Source organism: Ochotona princeps, chromosome X, assembly GCF_030435755.1.
Source record: "Ochotona princeps isolate mOchPri1 chromosome X, mOchPri1.hap1, whole genome shotgun sequence".
Lineage (NCBI taxonomy): Eukaryota > Metazoa > Chordata > Mammalia > Lagomorpha > Ochotonidae > Ochotona > Ochotona princeps.
In genome coordinates, this window is record NC_080865.1 from 58,660,872 (window position 1) to 58,678,018 (window position 17,147).

The 17,147-nt window shown below is 36.6% G+C and overlaps 1 protein-coding gene across 2 annotated transcripts in view; it reads left to right on the top strand.

The window, feature by feature from the left end:
* The window catches only part of PCDH11X (protocadherin 11 X-linked), a 722,012-nt gene that overhangs the window by 132,369 nt on the left and 572,496 nt on the right, over nucleotides 1–17,147 (top strand). The window lies entirely within an intron of this gene.

Genomic DNA, 17,147 nt, shown 5'->3' on the forward strand with positions numbered 1-17,147 from the left:
TGTACTTATTTATTGGAAAGAGGATGGGAGATAGGGAGAGCAAGTGAGAGCAAAAGAGAGTGCTCCCATCCAGCGGTTCATTCCCCAAATCCATCCAACAGCTGGATCTAATCCAGGTTCACAACCAGAGTGAGAGAACTCAGTCCAGGTCTCCCAAGTGTGTGGACAAACTTGATTCATCTGTGTTGCCTCCAAGGATCCTCAGTAGTAGGAAGCTGAAATTAGGATATTGCGGTGGAAATAAACACAGGCACTCTCACGTGGAATGTCTTAGCATCCTAAACCTTTGTCTAAATGCCCTCAACGTGTCTCTTTGGGTCTTTGAGCTGGTTGGGGAATATTGCTATAGGGATATACACTGCAAAAACATTTGTTTCACATTTTGTACTAATGATGAAATTTCCATTTTTAAAATTATTTTTTTTTCTTTTAAGATTTACTTATTTTTTGGAAAGTTAGATTTACAGAATAACCAGAGATAGAAAGATCTTCCATCTATTGGCTCAATTTCCAAGTGACCCAATGGCCAGGAGGCTTCTTCTGGGTCTCCCACGTGCGTGTGGGGTCACAAAGCTTTGGACTGTGCTGGACTGCTTTCCCAGACTATAAGCATGGAACTAGATGGGAAGTAGAGCAGCCGGGACAAGAACCAGCGGCCATATGGGATCCCGGCACATGCAAGGCGAGGACTTTAGCAACTAAGCTACCGTGCCAGGCCCTGATTTTTATTTCCAAGGCAGAATTACATAGAAGAGAGGCAGAGAGACAGTAATTCCCTTCACTGGTTCATTTCCCAAATGGTCTTAATAGCTGGAGTTGAGCTGTTGCAAAACCAGGAGTTTCATTCAGGTCTCCCACATGGGTGCAGGGTCTCAAAGACTTGATCCATTTTCCACTGCTTTTCCATGTCACTCGCAGGGAACTAAATGGGAAGTGGAGAAGCCAGGACACAAACCAGCACCCATATTGCATGTATGCTGGTATAGCAGTAGAGGCTTAGTCTACTATACCACAACACCCATTCTGAATTTTCCTGTTTTAATAAGGAACAATTTTTCACTTACTTTAGGAAATTTTGCTTTCTGAAAAAGTCACACTGTTTTGTGAATTCATATGTGCTGTGTTCTTTTTTATATGTGACATCGATACATGATAAACATTTGGTTGAACCTCCCGTCCTCCCCCCTCCCTCCATGTTTGACTGTGTTTTCAGATGTTAAGAAGTGTGTTTATCTGCGGAACACAGTATAGGGTGAAACAGACTTAAAGGAAATGTATATCTCTGTGCTATTTCCTGTGGTGACTGTCCAGACTGTATATCACATATAGGAGGCAGACGTAAACCCTGCAGGGAGATGAAAAAAAAATTAAAAAAAAACTTGAATGTCGTAAAATTAGGGAAACAAAGGAACAAATTACTTTTCAATTCAGTAGGGGTCTGTGATACTACACTGCTCAGGTTCACGTGGCCACTACTCAGGTCAAAATCAAGTCATTTCAGTAAGAGATAACACTATAAATAATGAGCTGTTCTCTGGTGAGTCAATCACTAGCAACTGCCTGTTTAAAATGTCAGAGCTGTCAAGGTCAGTTGGTGTTCAGCTGATGGCAGCACTGACCTAGTGTCACTTACACACTACCTATAAATTAGATTTGAAGTCTCAAAAAAGGATTATCTTTGTTTCTAGAGACAATATTTGAATCAATAATGTTTTAGGAATTGCAGTGGGAGAGTGATGTGAGATGATTCAAGTTTACAAGGTGGAGACAATGGTCTATTAAAGCAATTACATTAATACATCAGGGTAGTTAAAAATCAATATTGGGGCATAGTCAGAATATTTGCATATTTTTCTCTCATGACATCTTCTGGAAATTGTTATTTTCAAGGCGCTTTATCATTTACAACCAGAATTTTTATATGACATATTGAGAAAATGATAGATCAATATCCCTAATGAACATTCATGCAAAATCCTAAAAATATACAAGCAAACTAAATCCAGCAATGGATAAAGAAGATCATTCACCCTGGCCAAAAGGGATTTAAAAAGAGAAGGAACTAGGCATTAGATAGAAAAAAAGAATGAAATCTGGGTTTGATATCTGCTATTTTTTTGTTAAGTGTTTAAAGAAAAGGACGTGTGCAAGAACTGGTGACTTGTAAAGAACTCCTTTGACTTGTCTTAAATTAACTTTCAGGTGCTTTTAAAATAGATAACTGATGGGAACTCAGCTTGTTGAAAATTTGCTCAGTTACACATTCAGCAAGCCTGATGGACTGTTTTGATTATTTTTGCCCTTTACAGAGGAAGTGTAAAGTAACACTAATTAAAAGCTTTTCTACTGAATAATCCATGTGCATCACCTTCCAAAATTTAGCTTAAGGGGCCTACATTGACAAAAACACATTTTATTCCCTTCACTTCATTTTATTAGTGGGACTACTCTTTGACTTTGCAGGGACATTTAGATTTTTCTCCAGAGCATGTTAGAGCACGGAGCGATTAGCAGAGCATTTGAAGTAACCACAGCTCGGGGATAATGGGAATGAGCCCTATAGCAATGTGCAAGCACTAGGGCCATTTATAGCTGTTCTGCGCAATGGTGAATAAAATAGGGACACACTATATTGTACTAGAGGCTTTTTCTCTAGAGCCTTTCAATAAGTCCCTTCTTGCTAAATAATTCAAATATGTATTTGAACTCAGCAAACAGTTGAAAACAAAAGATAATGACGTTTTAAAAGGGAGTTTTGCTGAGTCAGTAATTTCTTTCAGTTTGAAAATTGTATGTATGTATGTATGTATGTATGTATGTAAAATGATCCTTAGTTGCCTATTAATTGCTAAGTTAAGAGTAACGTCTGGGAAATCTGACACTCAACAACAACAACAACAACAAATCAAAATTCAAGGTATTTTGTCCTTGCTGCTGTTGTTGCTGTGATTATTCACTTTGTAGTGCTTTCTTGAGAATTGAGACCTTTTATTATCTGTGCTTTGCTTTGAACATAACAGTGATGAGAAAACCAGTTTTGAAAATATTCCTGAATTTAGCTTGCTTTTTTGAGATTATTTTTCTCCCACTAATTATAATGTTAGTGTTCCACAATTCATAAACCAAAAAATTCTGTCATGAGACAAGCATTTGATATGAGATGACATGACACTTGAGATACCCACAGCACACATTGGATTATCTGGCTTTGAGCCCCAGCTTTACTCCTGATTGTAAATTCCTTCTAACGCACATCCTGGGAGGCAGCAGGCCATAGCTCAAGTACTTGTGTCTCTGCTACCTGTTTGAGAGGCTTGCATTGGGTTCTAAACTCCTGGGTTCAACCTGGAGCACCAGCTGTTAGAGCCATCTGGCAAGTGAATCAGCAGGTTGGAAGACCCCTCCCCACTTCTCTCTCTTTCTCTCGCTGTTTTTCAAAAAGAGTAAGAATAAGTATAAGAATAAATAAAATTTTAAGTCTTCAGAAGTATTGGGAACACATGGATTCTCCTTAATCTATTCATTAACAGATCAATATTTTGATGGTCTCAGCTGAGACTCATATAACTGGACTAAGTATTCTTGAACTTCATCTCATCCCTCACAGGCACATTAGCTTGAAGTTGGATTGGAAGTACAGAGTAGCCAGGATTGGAATCAGACAATGTGAAAGGAGATGTAAGTGGCTTAACCCACTGTACTGATCCTTATGGTAGCAATTTGTAAGATATTTTAGATAACATAAAATAGCTCTTTATTGTACATGTCTTTCAAAGCTTAAATCTCTTTTGCATCATTATAACCTTTAGCAAAATCAAATGATTTAAGATATCTCATATTAACTCATAGGGTAAATTCAAACTACACATGATTTTACAGAGTTTTTAATAACATCTTATAAAAACTTTAAATAAAAAGATTCGGGTTCTTAAATTAAAAGAATACAGAACTTTCTCATAGGCTCTGTACAAAGTGCATACATACTGTATCATGTAAAATGATGGCCTCCCTAAGTTGTTCATTCCCTAAGCCTTGGAATCTGTGAATTTCATACTTCAGTGGCATTTGTAGATGCAATCAGATGAACTTATGATGGAATCAAGTGTATTAATCTGAGTTATGAAAGCACATCCTGATTAATCACAAGGCTTATTTCACATGAAATAGGGAGGTGGAGCAGCAGATCACGGTGATGGTGTGGCAGAAGGCTAACATGCTTTTGTCTGCTTTGAACATGGAAGAAATGCAACATATTCCAAGCAATGCATGTGACCTCTGTAAACTGGAAAGGTATTCATCCTAGAGCTTTCAGAAAGGAATTTAGCCCTGCTGACACCCTAATCTTGGCCAATAAAAAACTGTCTTTGAATTTTTGTCCCCAGAATTGCAAATGGATTTGTGTGATATTAAGCTATTTGTGTCATTTACAGCAGTGATAGGAAGTTAACACACACACACATACACACACATAGTAGTTAAACACTGCTTGGAACACCTATATCTCATGTTAGCGTGCACGGATTAGAGTCCCAGTTCCAATTCTGATTGCTGCTTTTTGATAATGTCCACCTGGGAGGCAGCAGGTGTTGGGTCAACAACTTATGTCTCTTCCACTCAAGTGGAGTTGACTTCTAGGCTTCTGGTTTCAGACTGATGCAGCCCTGGCTGTTATAGGCATTTGGGAAGAGAATGAATAGGTTGAAGTACTGTCTGTGTCGGTCTCTGTTTTTCAAATAAATAGGTAAGTAAGTAAAAAATATTGTTATGACTGATGTAAACCCAAATTTTAATGATCTGAGACTTGAGAACCAGGAGAATCTTCTTGTCCAATTCCTTCACTGTGTCAGTGAGTAATCTTGGGAAGCTAGAGAAGTGAAATAGCTTGTCTAAGCTCATGCCACACAATTTTTATGCCTGTCACAACATTTGTGAGATGCCTCCCTTACCTCTGGATTGCGGAAGGCTGACAGCAGATAAGAAAAAAAAATAGTGAGAGAGGCAAAGTAACACTTTCATTATTTATTTCCAGGTTCTGATTTGTATCTTAATTAGATATTGGCCTAGATATGAGTAGGCTTTATAATTCACGGGGGTAAGGGAGAAAGGATGGAAATGGTGCCCTACAGTTTGCTGGGGGAGTACTAATAATCCACCTAGCGCAGTAAGGAAGTTGTAGTCTAATTTATGGTCCAAATAAATGGTCAGATAAAAGCACATATATTTCCCTGAACCTATTTCTGAGTTTAAAGAAAGTTGAGACAAACATACACCTAGCCTAGAAATTAAACTTCAAGGTTTATTTTAGTGATTCCCCTTATCTGTACTCACTACTGACAACAGGCTGTGAATATGTACTTGACTTTTGCCCTGAGTACACTTCCCTCACTACATGTGGAAAAAGACTAACCATTTATCTTGAGGTTTGGTAAAGTTAATAATGTAATGAAAGTTGGCTCTTGTGGCTTTTATTCTTTTACAGGCACTCATGGTGAAAATATAGCCTTATATAATGCTAGGGAGTATAATTTATTCATATATATATATATATGGTAGAAGGAATGCTTGCTTTGAGTAGAGAAGATGCTAAAAAGTTTCTGATTAAATCTATCAGACAGGATGAGATGTGGAAATAATGACTGTAATTCAAGACGGAAAAATGGAACACAAATTGATCACAAATATTACTGCGAGAGGAAGGAAATAAGGATTTACTAAACAGGAACTTGTCCAGACAGTACACTTTTAGATATCCTCAACTTATAATTCAACAATTTGTGGTTTGGTGTGTTAGGAAATGTTTTTATAGAGGGAAATGAATGGACGATATATCCCAGCTAAAAATGTAAATATCATGAGTAAATGTTCATAATGAATAATAAATGCCCTGGAAATGATACACAATGATGTTGATTTCTTTTCAAGTGTTGTGATATGGTAAAACTATCCTTGCAGTTCACATTAGAGGGAATAATTTCAATTTATGGAATTCATTGTTCTGCAATGTCATAGAATTAATCAATGCTGTAGAAAGTTTAGGGAGTGAGTGGCATAAGATTGCTAACATAGTTTGGGGAGGGGTGGGGAGAATCCAAGTAGCTATGAAACTGTGTCACATAATACAATGTAATTAATGAATTTAAAACAAAATTAAAAAAAAATAAAAATAAAAAAATAATACCAAAAAAAAAAGATTGCTAACATAAACTAAACAGCGGCAAATATCTTAAGACTTTGTCGAAATATTTTTTTTTGAGTTAGTGTCCTTAAAAAGCATAAACTGAATCTGCTTAATGGTGTTTAGCTTAGATGGCAATGAGCAACTTATTTTCTATACAGCTTACTAACTGCATTGCAAGAGAAAGGCATAAGATTACATTCTGAAAAAAATCAAACTTATTTACCTGCTTTTTCCTAAAAAGTAAAATGACCCACTCTTTCATATATTTAAAAAAGATGTGAACAATTTTGAAACAGAGCTTGAATCATTTGGTAACATGTTGTATTTACAATTCAACTGGTGGCCATGTATCATGAAAAACAAAGAGACAAACAAGGTTTATTGAATTCTTACTATGTGGGATAAAATAGGATAACCATTTTAACATGTACAGTACAAAACCTAAAAGATGGGTTTTCTTTAAATCCACATTTTCTAGATAAGGATAATGAACAACAAAGCCCAGAAATATCTAGGTAAAATTGTCTAAAATTACCAACCCACAAAATTATGGAGCTAGTATACGAGCCCCAGCAGTATAGCTCTAGGACTCTTGCTGTAACTATTATCACTGATTACCATGGACATATTGAACTGCCACGCATATCACATTTTCCAGTGAACTTATAGGATATTTAGACATGTTAAAGCAGCAGACTGGGGAAAGTACTAAAATTAGCTTCACAGCAGAGAAAATACAAGGGAAGTCAAACAAGAATTTGCGTGTTGAATGCATTTATTGTTTGAACAATTTCCACCATTCTGTATGGAAAGATATATGGTAAAGATTTCATCAATTCTCATGAGTTTGGTTCTCAAGAAGTTGATTTGTTTTTAATATTGCTGTGTTCTATCAATATTATGCAAATTCACAATATATGAGTGATTACATGTTCTTCAAATACTTGACTGACTCACAAAATGTTTCCATTGCGAACAACAGCAGAATGACTTAGTTAAAAAGAGGATGTTAAAAATGCCAGAAAGCAAGTTGAAGTAGGTAAAATAAAGACATAATCGATTAATAATACACTAAAACACATAATCTCTCAAAATAAATCCAAGAAATCAAAAAAGGAAAAATAGCCATATAAGAAAAATTTCTTTTCGCCAGAAACACTATTTAGAAATAGGTAAATTCAGTCAAATATCTGTAGACAGGTTTGAGATTAAAAAAAAAATATTCTATGGGTTAAAATTTTAACATTTGGTAGAAATAAGTAGAAATCCATTTTTCAATGTTGATTTCTATATTTATTTGATAGGAAAAGAAAATAAGCATAGCCAGATATAATCTTTTGGCTCATTTCCAAAATATCCTATATGGGTAGGCTCACACCAGGAGGTGGTCAGTATGATTTGGGTTGTGGCTGTCTTAGCCAGTGTCTTAACTGTTAAGCAAAATGTTCATCCACAAAGTTCATTTAAAATGTCAAAAAAAGAAGATGAAAGAAAACCAATATTTTAAAGTACACCTGATGGTAGTTCTGAATTTTATGCATGTGTTTGTGTGTATGTAGATGCTTGTAAAAGAAATGTAACAGGAAAAAAAATTGTGTTGTCTCTTAGGACTCTATAAAGAGATATAATGGAATTATAGAGACTTATATGCTAGCCAATCAAGGACAGAAAATGTTTGGCATAAGAGTAGAGGTAAGAAATGATATCTCCTTCAGAGAGATATTGTTTACTCCTTGGTAAGATAAGGAGTAAATTATGAGGTCCACCTTGTAGTTACTTGAAATAAAAATTGGGATCAATAGGCGTTATACAAAATGTGACAGAGGTGGTGATTCTTTCACAAACTCTAACCCAATTACGACATAGTTTTATATAATTCCCAAATATATTGACAGCTGTTTCTGTTGACTTAGAACTAGTTTTGATGTCTTAATTTGGCCTTTTATGTTGAAACTTAAACATATGATGGGTCAGCTTTACAGATGGCCTAGTGTCTTCTCAAAGTTGCTCAATACACTATGAATTCCATGACAGTGTGGCTATTGTAGTCAGACTAGAAATCTAAGCAAAATCATGTATGTGTTGCCACTTCTATGTTAGTCTTCAATAGGTTGAAAACTCAGAAAACATGGCATTTGAAAGACAGTGTAACTCTTGAGGGAAAATTAGAAACAGTGTTCAGGAAAAGGTGATTAGGTTAGCTTAGTCTTTGGGGATCATCATGGGTAAATTTTCAATTGTCTTTCTTTTCCAAGACTTTAATGTATATGTATGTGATCACTGATTTCCAGTTAATTGGTCAACATAGGTTGACATGAAAGAAAACCTTTTAAAAAGTTTTTAGCTTGTTCCAATTAGCTTCTGTAATAAGAGGCAGTAAAACCATGTTCATGTTGAATTGCCAGAAAAAAATTTATGAAAGGTAAATGAATTATGTTGAAAACAGTCTGCTAATGTGTAAGAGTAATTAGCAGTAACCTATGAATAGATTTTAAAATAGAATGTGCTGTAGCACCAAGTAGCCAGATTCCCAACACAAAAAATTTAAGGGCAAAGGATAAATGGTCATTTCCACAGGATTCTGCTGAAAGCCTAAAAGGAGTTTGTGCTGTGTGAATCACAAGTTTACTTGGAGCACTTCATGCTTGTAAATGCATGATTTATTTAAGTATTTTTAACTGCAAGGAAGCACAGAACTTTGTGTGCATTGAGTCTCTTGTTAAGGGTTTCTTTGGCAGATATTCAAAATAATATTTTCCTTGGATGACAAACGCAACTGGATACCGTAAAGAAGTCTTGTTTTAAAGAGTTAAGCATTCTCCACTCAGTGGAAAAACAGAATATGTTATTGTTTTACAATGTGTTCCTGGTCAAATTTGAGCCAAACAGAAGTTGTGGTTGTAGAAAACTCTACATGATTTTATTAGAATAGAAGGAAGGAAAGAAGGAGAAAAATAAGAAAGAAAGAAGGAAGGAAGAAAAAGAAAGAGGGAGGGAGGAAAGAAGGGAGAGAGGGAGGAAGGAATGAAGAAAATTAGCATACATATTTGTGATTTTTGGAAAGAGAAACAGATGACAGAATGGAGGAAAAGGTAAGTGCTGAGAAAAGGATAGGGATCATGAAAAGTGCAAGGATGGGCAAAACATGGAATGTATAGTAAAGATGAGGTGGAGGAGACAATATTGCGGCATAGCAGATGATGCCTATGCCTACATTACTGGCATCCCATATGGGCACCAGTATGAGTCATAGCTATTCCACTTGCTATCCAACTCTGCTATCATTCCTAAAATTTAGGTGTCAAAGATGGCTCAAGTGTTTGGGTCCCTGCACCCATATGGGAAACTGTAAGGAGGCTGGCTGGCTTTTGCCTGGCCCAGTCCTGACTTTTACAGTCATTTGGGGAATGAAACAGTTGAATGGAGGATCTCTGACTTTCCCTCTCTTTCTCTCTATAATTTGGACTTTCAAATAAATCAATCTTTTTGTTTGTTTTTGTTTGTTTTTCAAGTATGAAGTGGAGAAATGATGGGGGGAAAGGGAAGTTAAAAAAGAGTAAATGGTAGAAGGAAAATATGGGAGAAATGGAAAGAAATAATTAGCAAGAGAGAAAAGGGGAGAAGGAAGAAGGCAGAGAGAGAAAGAGGGAAGGAAGATAAGAAAGACTAAGACATGGAGAAATGAGACAAAGTCTGAGCATCAAAGAGAAAGACGGGATTTATAGTTACTCTATACTGACACACCATTTATTTGGAAGTACCCACTTAATGTAAAAACCTTTTTCAGTGCTATTCTGTAATAATCCTTTATTAAATCCATTATTTCATTACATAAATAGTCTTTGAAAAAGGAAGTAGAGACTGTTTCTGCTTGTCACCGAAGGAAGCAGTTTGCCTTGACTCCTTTTTGCCAACAGAGTAATGAATCACAGTTCAGAGAGAGGAAATTAAAAATGGTAAAACAAAACTTCCTTGAAATACATCCCAAGGGAGAAATGGCTGGCTTGTGGTGAGAGCACATGGCCTTTTGTAGAGATACTCAAGTGAAGTATGTTCCCAAGCCACTTGAGAATAAACAAGCCTTTATTTCTGGTTTGGGACTTTTAGCATTAATGTATATGAGTGGTGTTGACTGGTGATGTGACCCAGATGCTCACTAAGTGGCCTTTGTGATTCACAGCTGGGAATTGCATAGCTTTGGGCTCTCTCTGCGTGTGGCTAGATTTTTCCAGTTACCGCGTTCTTCCAATATTGTCAGAACATTTTAGCTGTAAGTTCAACCAAAAGTGGTTAGTCTTGGATGGACCACGGCAGACAAGGTTCTTGGACTCAGCCCTAGAGGAAGACCTTGTGGCCCCTCCCCAGTGGCTCATTGCTAATTACCTGCCTGACATGATCATGTTTCACCCATTCTCCTAACAGATCTTACTGGAGTATAAATCTCTACAACCACTCTTCTTTTCTTTGCAACTGTTCCTTTATCTTTGGACGGAAACATCTCCTTTAATGACCCAGTATTCAAAAGAATATTTACTGCTTGTGTCATGAAAACTTATCCTGAAAAGTGTTTTAATTTAAAAAATTTCTAAATACTATTTCTTACATTGTAAGGTCGTTTACGATAATGAATATGGGTTTATTTTCAGTCTCTTCTGTTAAAAGTAGACTTCTATCTGGAAAAATTGTTGCCTTTTCTTTTTTTTTTCTTTTCTTTTCTTTTTGTTGCTATATCTGATCAGTGCCAATTGGAGGACTGCAGTAATTAACAGATCAAGCTGTATTCAAAAAGCTCAGATATAGCCAGAACAAATTATTTTCTCCTCTATTACTATCAGCCTTGGGAGAGAGAATTGGATACACATTGACCAGGCAGTTATAAAGAAAGAACAAACTATGTTAGCTAAATGTCACAGGCTGTTTTTGTGCAGAGGGCCTTATTTTATGTTGTGAATTTTTATGACCAGACTGGCAATTCAAACATCTACAATGCGTTGTTTCAGCTTTCAAATACACTTTAGTACAGTTTTCTGTGCAATTATTTGAAGATATTTCCACTCTTGATGAGTTTTAAAGCAAATTTCTATTACTAAGGAAAAAGAAACCTGCTTATATAGGAAAGGCGTCATTAGTGTTAGCTAGTACTCCTGATCTATTCAGCTGTGCTTTTTATTATAATATACTTCACTTCCCTACTTTGTTGACAAAATAAATGCATATTAATGAACTAGTTAGGTAGTAAGCAATTGCTGAATGGGACAGTTGGTGTGAATCAGTGATTATTTTAGGCGTCAGACATGCTTAAGCAAATCCTGTTTTTGATGAAAATCAGTGCTACATTCTCCTTCTTAAAATGTTTCTAGTGAGAAAGTAGTAACAATCATATTGTAGACAATTAACACAAGTCATAAAAAATCAGGTTTCTAAGCAGAGACATCTTAATGGCCCTTTTGTTAAGTGTGTTTTAGAGAAAGGGCGATAGGGAAGTTGTGGTTAAGGATATGTTTCCATCCAAAGAAAACATGCTATGTTTGTTAATTAGGACAACAAAAGAACCGGCATCCCACACACCCAGACACATTATTGTTTTCTTAAAAGATAGCTGAATATTTCACTTCAGCTATTTAAATCTTTATTTCCTTTTTAAAACAGGCCTTGTCTTCGACTATTCCCCTTGATAATTATCCCTTAACCGTGGGAATGTTATTGTAGAAGAATTTCACAGTCCAAGTGATAAGAATCATTGATTAGTACCATTCACATTTTACCAGTATCAGGGGAAAACTTAGTTCCTCAGCCTTGGGTTAGATTAGCACCCATAATTAAAGATGTCTGTCAGCTGTTTTTGTTCCTCTAGTCTTTTTTTTTTTTTTCCCTTTTTGAGAGAATAACCTTATTTTCGCTTAGATCTATAGTTCACCCTTTGTTACTTTCTGAAATTGTAAATTCTTGCCATACACTTCTCTCTTAACTAGCCTTTTTTGTCGACTGTTATTTCCTGATTGTGGTGAGGTTTAGTAATTTAGTCTTGGGATACTTTTGTATAACTAACTCTTTTGTATCCTCTAAATCAGACTAGGGAGACTTATTCCACTCTTCAACCCAACATGGAAATGGTTTATGTCAGATTTTATGTCAATATGTGATCTTAAATTTTCACTTTGGAAAATATCAATGTAATCAGTCATTTAGACAAAGTGCAAGTAAGTTTGCTGCATCCATCGAATTGTTAGTATTCATGTGTCTTTTATTTCAGCAATCCCAGTCGAGGCCATATTGCTTTGTTTTTAATGTTTTTCCCCTAATGAAATCCTGTTACTGCAGATGCTCTTAATTAAATTTTGTCTCTTTTGGACTGACATTCCTATGGAAATTATAGAAATTAGATTGGAATCTCACTGTTGGTAAATTAGCAAAATTAAACTTAAATAACTCAGCATCTATGATAAATCACTCAAAGATGGCAGATGAATTGGTGCCAATTGCCAGGAAGTTAGGTGAGCAGTTAACTGCATGGGGCATACCTCAGCCTGAACACAGGCATAGTCATTCACTAAATGAAGATTAGAGGATTGAAGCGGGAAACTGCACTTTTCAGTGTATATTAATTCAGGTAAAATCATCTCAGCAAGGTATGTTGTCCCAATCATATTTCAAGCCTAGAAAATCCAAGGTCTACCTTCACTGCTTTAAAAGTTGAAACATGTAACAAAATGGTAACATGTTTTCAACTTGTCATGGCTGTGGAGATGATAAATATCTTTTGCTGGGACAGACCTGGTACAACCCGCCTGACATATTTCAAATGAATAACTGAAAGTAACATTATGAAATGAGAGGCATATTGGAGAACATACTTTAATTTTTGTAGTTTGCAAATCACCCGCTTTTTATGGATATATACATCATTGTCCTATAATTGGAAATTCTAAAAAATTTCTTTCACTGAAATTTTTCAACTTTTTATTGCCACTTATATTAATGACAGCTTATTTTTATAAGTAACTTTTTTTCTTTAATTTATGTACAATTTTATATTTCTGATGAACTTCAGCAATTTAAGGACACTGAATTACGTCTCCATGACCTTCCAGTGCTAAAAATTTCTACCAAACTTTGCCTCAGTTTTAGTTACTATTCCTTTGGGGAAGCAGCGTATATGTTTCTTTGTCCTAGCCAAACAGCATTTGTTGTTCAACCAAGTAATCTACAATCCAACATCAAGTGATAAGTTTCCCTGTGATAGAATTCACTGGAGGTAATGTTTTTCCTCAGTGTTCCTGAATCTATACTGCCAACATACAGTGGGGGACTGGGTATTAATTTTTATTTCAGGCTCCTGTTGTGAACAAAGACAGGAATGTTTAGTGGTGATAGATATAAGGTAAATTTTAATTAAATAGTGAGGAAACACACACACACACACACACACACACATACACACACACCCTACATGTAAGTGTGAGTTGCCTCACACAGATACTCACCCTGAGTATGTAGTGGACACAAAAGGAGACTGATGTTGTGGAAGGGAAGCAGAGAGATCACCCTCTCACTTGCAGTCTTGATCTTTGGCAGGAGAGAGCAAGAAAGCGAAAGAGAGAGAGAGAAAGAGAGAGAGAGAGCACTCTCCTAGTAGCACCTCCTTTTGTAAGGTGGGGATGGTACCTCTATAGGTGTAAAGCTATCTGGGGAATTTAATAGTACCTCTTTAAATATCAAACAGGAAACCCTATATGCATATGTTCATGACATCTCCCCACCCTCACCTCAGATCCTGGATAAACATATACATCCCAGGAAAAGGGGAAGTTTTGATTGACAAGCAAAAGCATAGAATTGCACAGGGGTGGAGTGGTGGTGATTTGTAAGTACCTGGAGCTCAGCAGATCCTAAACTCGCTGCCAATTAAACTCACACGAGACCTCTCATAGGAAACTCTACAGGCAAGAAAAGAGTGGAGCGACATATTCCAGATTCTAAAAGCTTTGGTCAAGTCTGTTGGGAGTTCTGTGTCCCTGCTAAATGTTGTTTCTCAGTTCTTTCTCTAGATAGGGAAATTTTCTCTTATTATTTCATTAAATACATTTGTAAACCCAGCTTCTCTTTCTGCACCTTCTGGGACTCCCATAACCCTTATATTTGTTCTTGTAACAGTGTCTTTCAATTATTGTGTAATGGAGACTATCATATCTAGTAGCACATTATTTAGCTTCATGGCATTGTAAATTTCTAGTTTTATTGCTGTTATTGATTTTGTATTGTGGCTTTTCATTTAAGGGAATATATGGCTACTGTGTAATGGAGACTATTATATCCAGATGTGAGGATACAATGCAATATGCATCTCTACTTCCAGACAAAGATGGACTCCCAATGAAACTGTTTACTATATCTTGGCAATAGGATGCTGGACTCTCTGTCATTGCCCATGACCACAATGATGGACATGATTGTGTAGGAAAAACTATACTATAGTGATGATATAGGGAAACTCAGTGAGGAGGGAGGGAATTGGGGAGGGGATAAGGAAAATTCCATGACCTATGAAACTGTATCATAAAATGATAATAATAACAAAGAAGTGAAATTTAAAAAAAGAAAAAATATTTTTTTTCACTGGAAAGGCATATTTATAGAAAGGAGAGACAGAGAGAAAGATATTCCATCTTCTGATTCACTCCCCAATGATTTCAGCTTCTGGGCTGAGTCAATCTGAATCCAAGAGCCTGGACTTTTCTCTGGGTCTCCCACCTGTGTGCAGGGTTCCAAGGTTTTGGGCCATTTTCTACCACTCTCCCAAGCAAAAGTGAAAAGCTGGATATGAAGCAGAGCAGCCAGCACACAAAGCAGCACCCATATGGATTGCCTCCATTTGGAGTGGATGATTGGATTGGAAGTGGAGGATTAGCCAGTTTAGCCAATGCTCCAGTCCCAATGTTCAATCTCATTAATTCACTTTGTCCAAATTCTTGTGCATCTTAAAAATGTAACATGAGGGGCCCAGCGGCGTGGCCTAGCGGCTAAAGTCCTCGCTTTGAACGTGCCGGGATCCCATATGGGCACCAGTTCTAATCCCGGCAGTTCCACTTCCCATCCAGCTCCCTGCTTGTGGCCTGGGAAAGCAGTCGAGGATGGCCCAATGCTTTGGGACCCTGCACCCGTGTGGGAGACCTGGAAGAGGCATCTGGTTCCTGGCTTCGAATCGCAGCAGCACCGGCCATTGTGGCTCACTTGGGGAGTGAATCATCGGACGGAAGATCTTCCTCTCTGTCTCTCCTCCTATCTGTATATCCGACTTTGTAATAAAAATAAATAAATCTTTAAAAAAATGTAATATGAGAAAACATACTGTTTTCTCACATTACTCTCAATAAATATTTGATTTCTAATTGTGATTCTGATAGGCATAGCTTTACTGTATATGTGAAATGGTGGTTAAATGTGTTAGCCAGGTCTCATTAGTTGAAAGCTTTGTTACACTGATTTTGCCTTTAATGCTATACAGAGTGTAATTTCAACATGTGATATGCTTCAAGCCATTTTTTCTTTACCAACATTTTAAAATTAAATTCAATTTACTCAGGCCAGGAGTAAATGGCTCATTGTCTAAAACATCACTTTCCACGCGCCAGGATCCCATATGGGCACCGGTTCTAATCCCGGCAGCTCCACCTCCCATCCAGCTCCCTGCTTGTGGCCTAGGAAAGCAGTTGAGTATGGCCCCAAGCCTTGGGACCCTGCACCTGCATCAAAGACCCGGAAGAAGCTCATGGCTCCCAGCTTCTGATTGTCTCAGCTTCGGCCATTGCCACCACTTGGGGAATCAGTCAGTGAATGGAAAATTTTCTCTCTGTCTCTCCCTCTTTTTGTAAATCCACCTTTCCCAGAAAAATGAATCTTTTTATAAGAAAGAGTCAAGTCAATTTACTCAAGCAAATAGAACTTTTATATTTCATGCAATTAAAATAAGTTCATTATTTATGTCTATTTGTTTAGTTGAACCAACGAAATCATCATTAATTTTAAAAATGATCATATGAAGGCATGTATTTGTTCCCACATTGAGAATACTACTGGTAGAACATGACATAGTGAGACAATGCTAGTTTGCTTGAACAATTCATAAACTTCTGTTATGTTTAAACCTTAATGCCCTTCTTCCCAAAAGAAGGGTAATATGCATGAATAAATATTATCTCTAATGTAAAGTTGCTACAGCTTTCCTTTAATATCTCAAGATTGGATGAGTGAAAATAGCTTGAGACCTCCAAGCTGCGGCTTACATGTTTTTCTGAAATACACCCTCAGTAGCATAGTTGTTGTTTTGAAGACTTCTTCACAACGTCTACCTATACCCCAGATGGAATGATGAGCAAGATTACATTGCTATTTGAAACAACTGAAAGCAACAAAAAGAAAGCAACAGAAATGATGTTTTACCAAATTAAGAATATCAGTTCAGTTTCTCCTGATGTGAGGAAACGGGTAAGAACCTAAGAAGATTTTGGCAGGTAGGGTTTCTAGACCAGAATATTAAAGAGAGTAAAGTTATACATTGAGGAAACCCTGGGAATATGCAAAGGATCACCCCTGAGTATTTATCTGTTCACAGATCAGTGCATGTGTGAGGAAATCATCCAAAGCCAGGAGAACCTTCCCTAGCAATGCTCTAGAATAGTACCTGAGTTTTACCAAAATTTGGGAATAGTACATTTTTCCACCAGCCAGGCTGAAAAGTATCATGCTTCTGGGAATTGAGTAGAATTCTCTGCAAAATCTTGCTCAATAGTGGGGAATAATTGGACTTCAGACATTATACTGGACCTGTTAATGACAAGGATATCTAAAAGTATTAATACATTTCAAAATTTCTTAAAAATATCTTAAATGCAAATTTGATGTTTATAAAACAGGAAAAACATCCAAAAGCTAATATAATAATGTTCAACACAAATTATATAAAAATTAA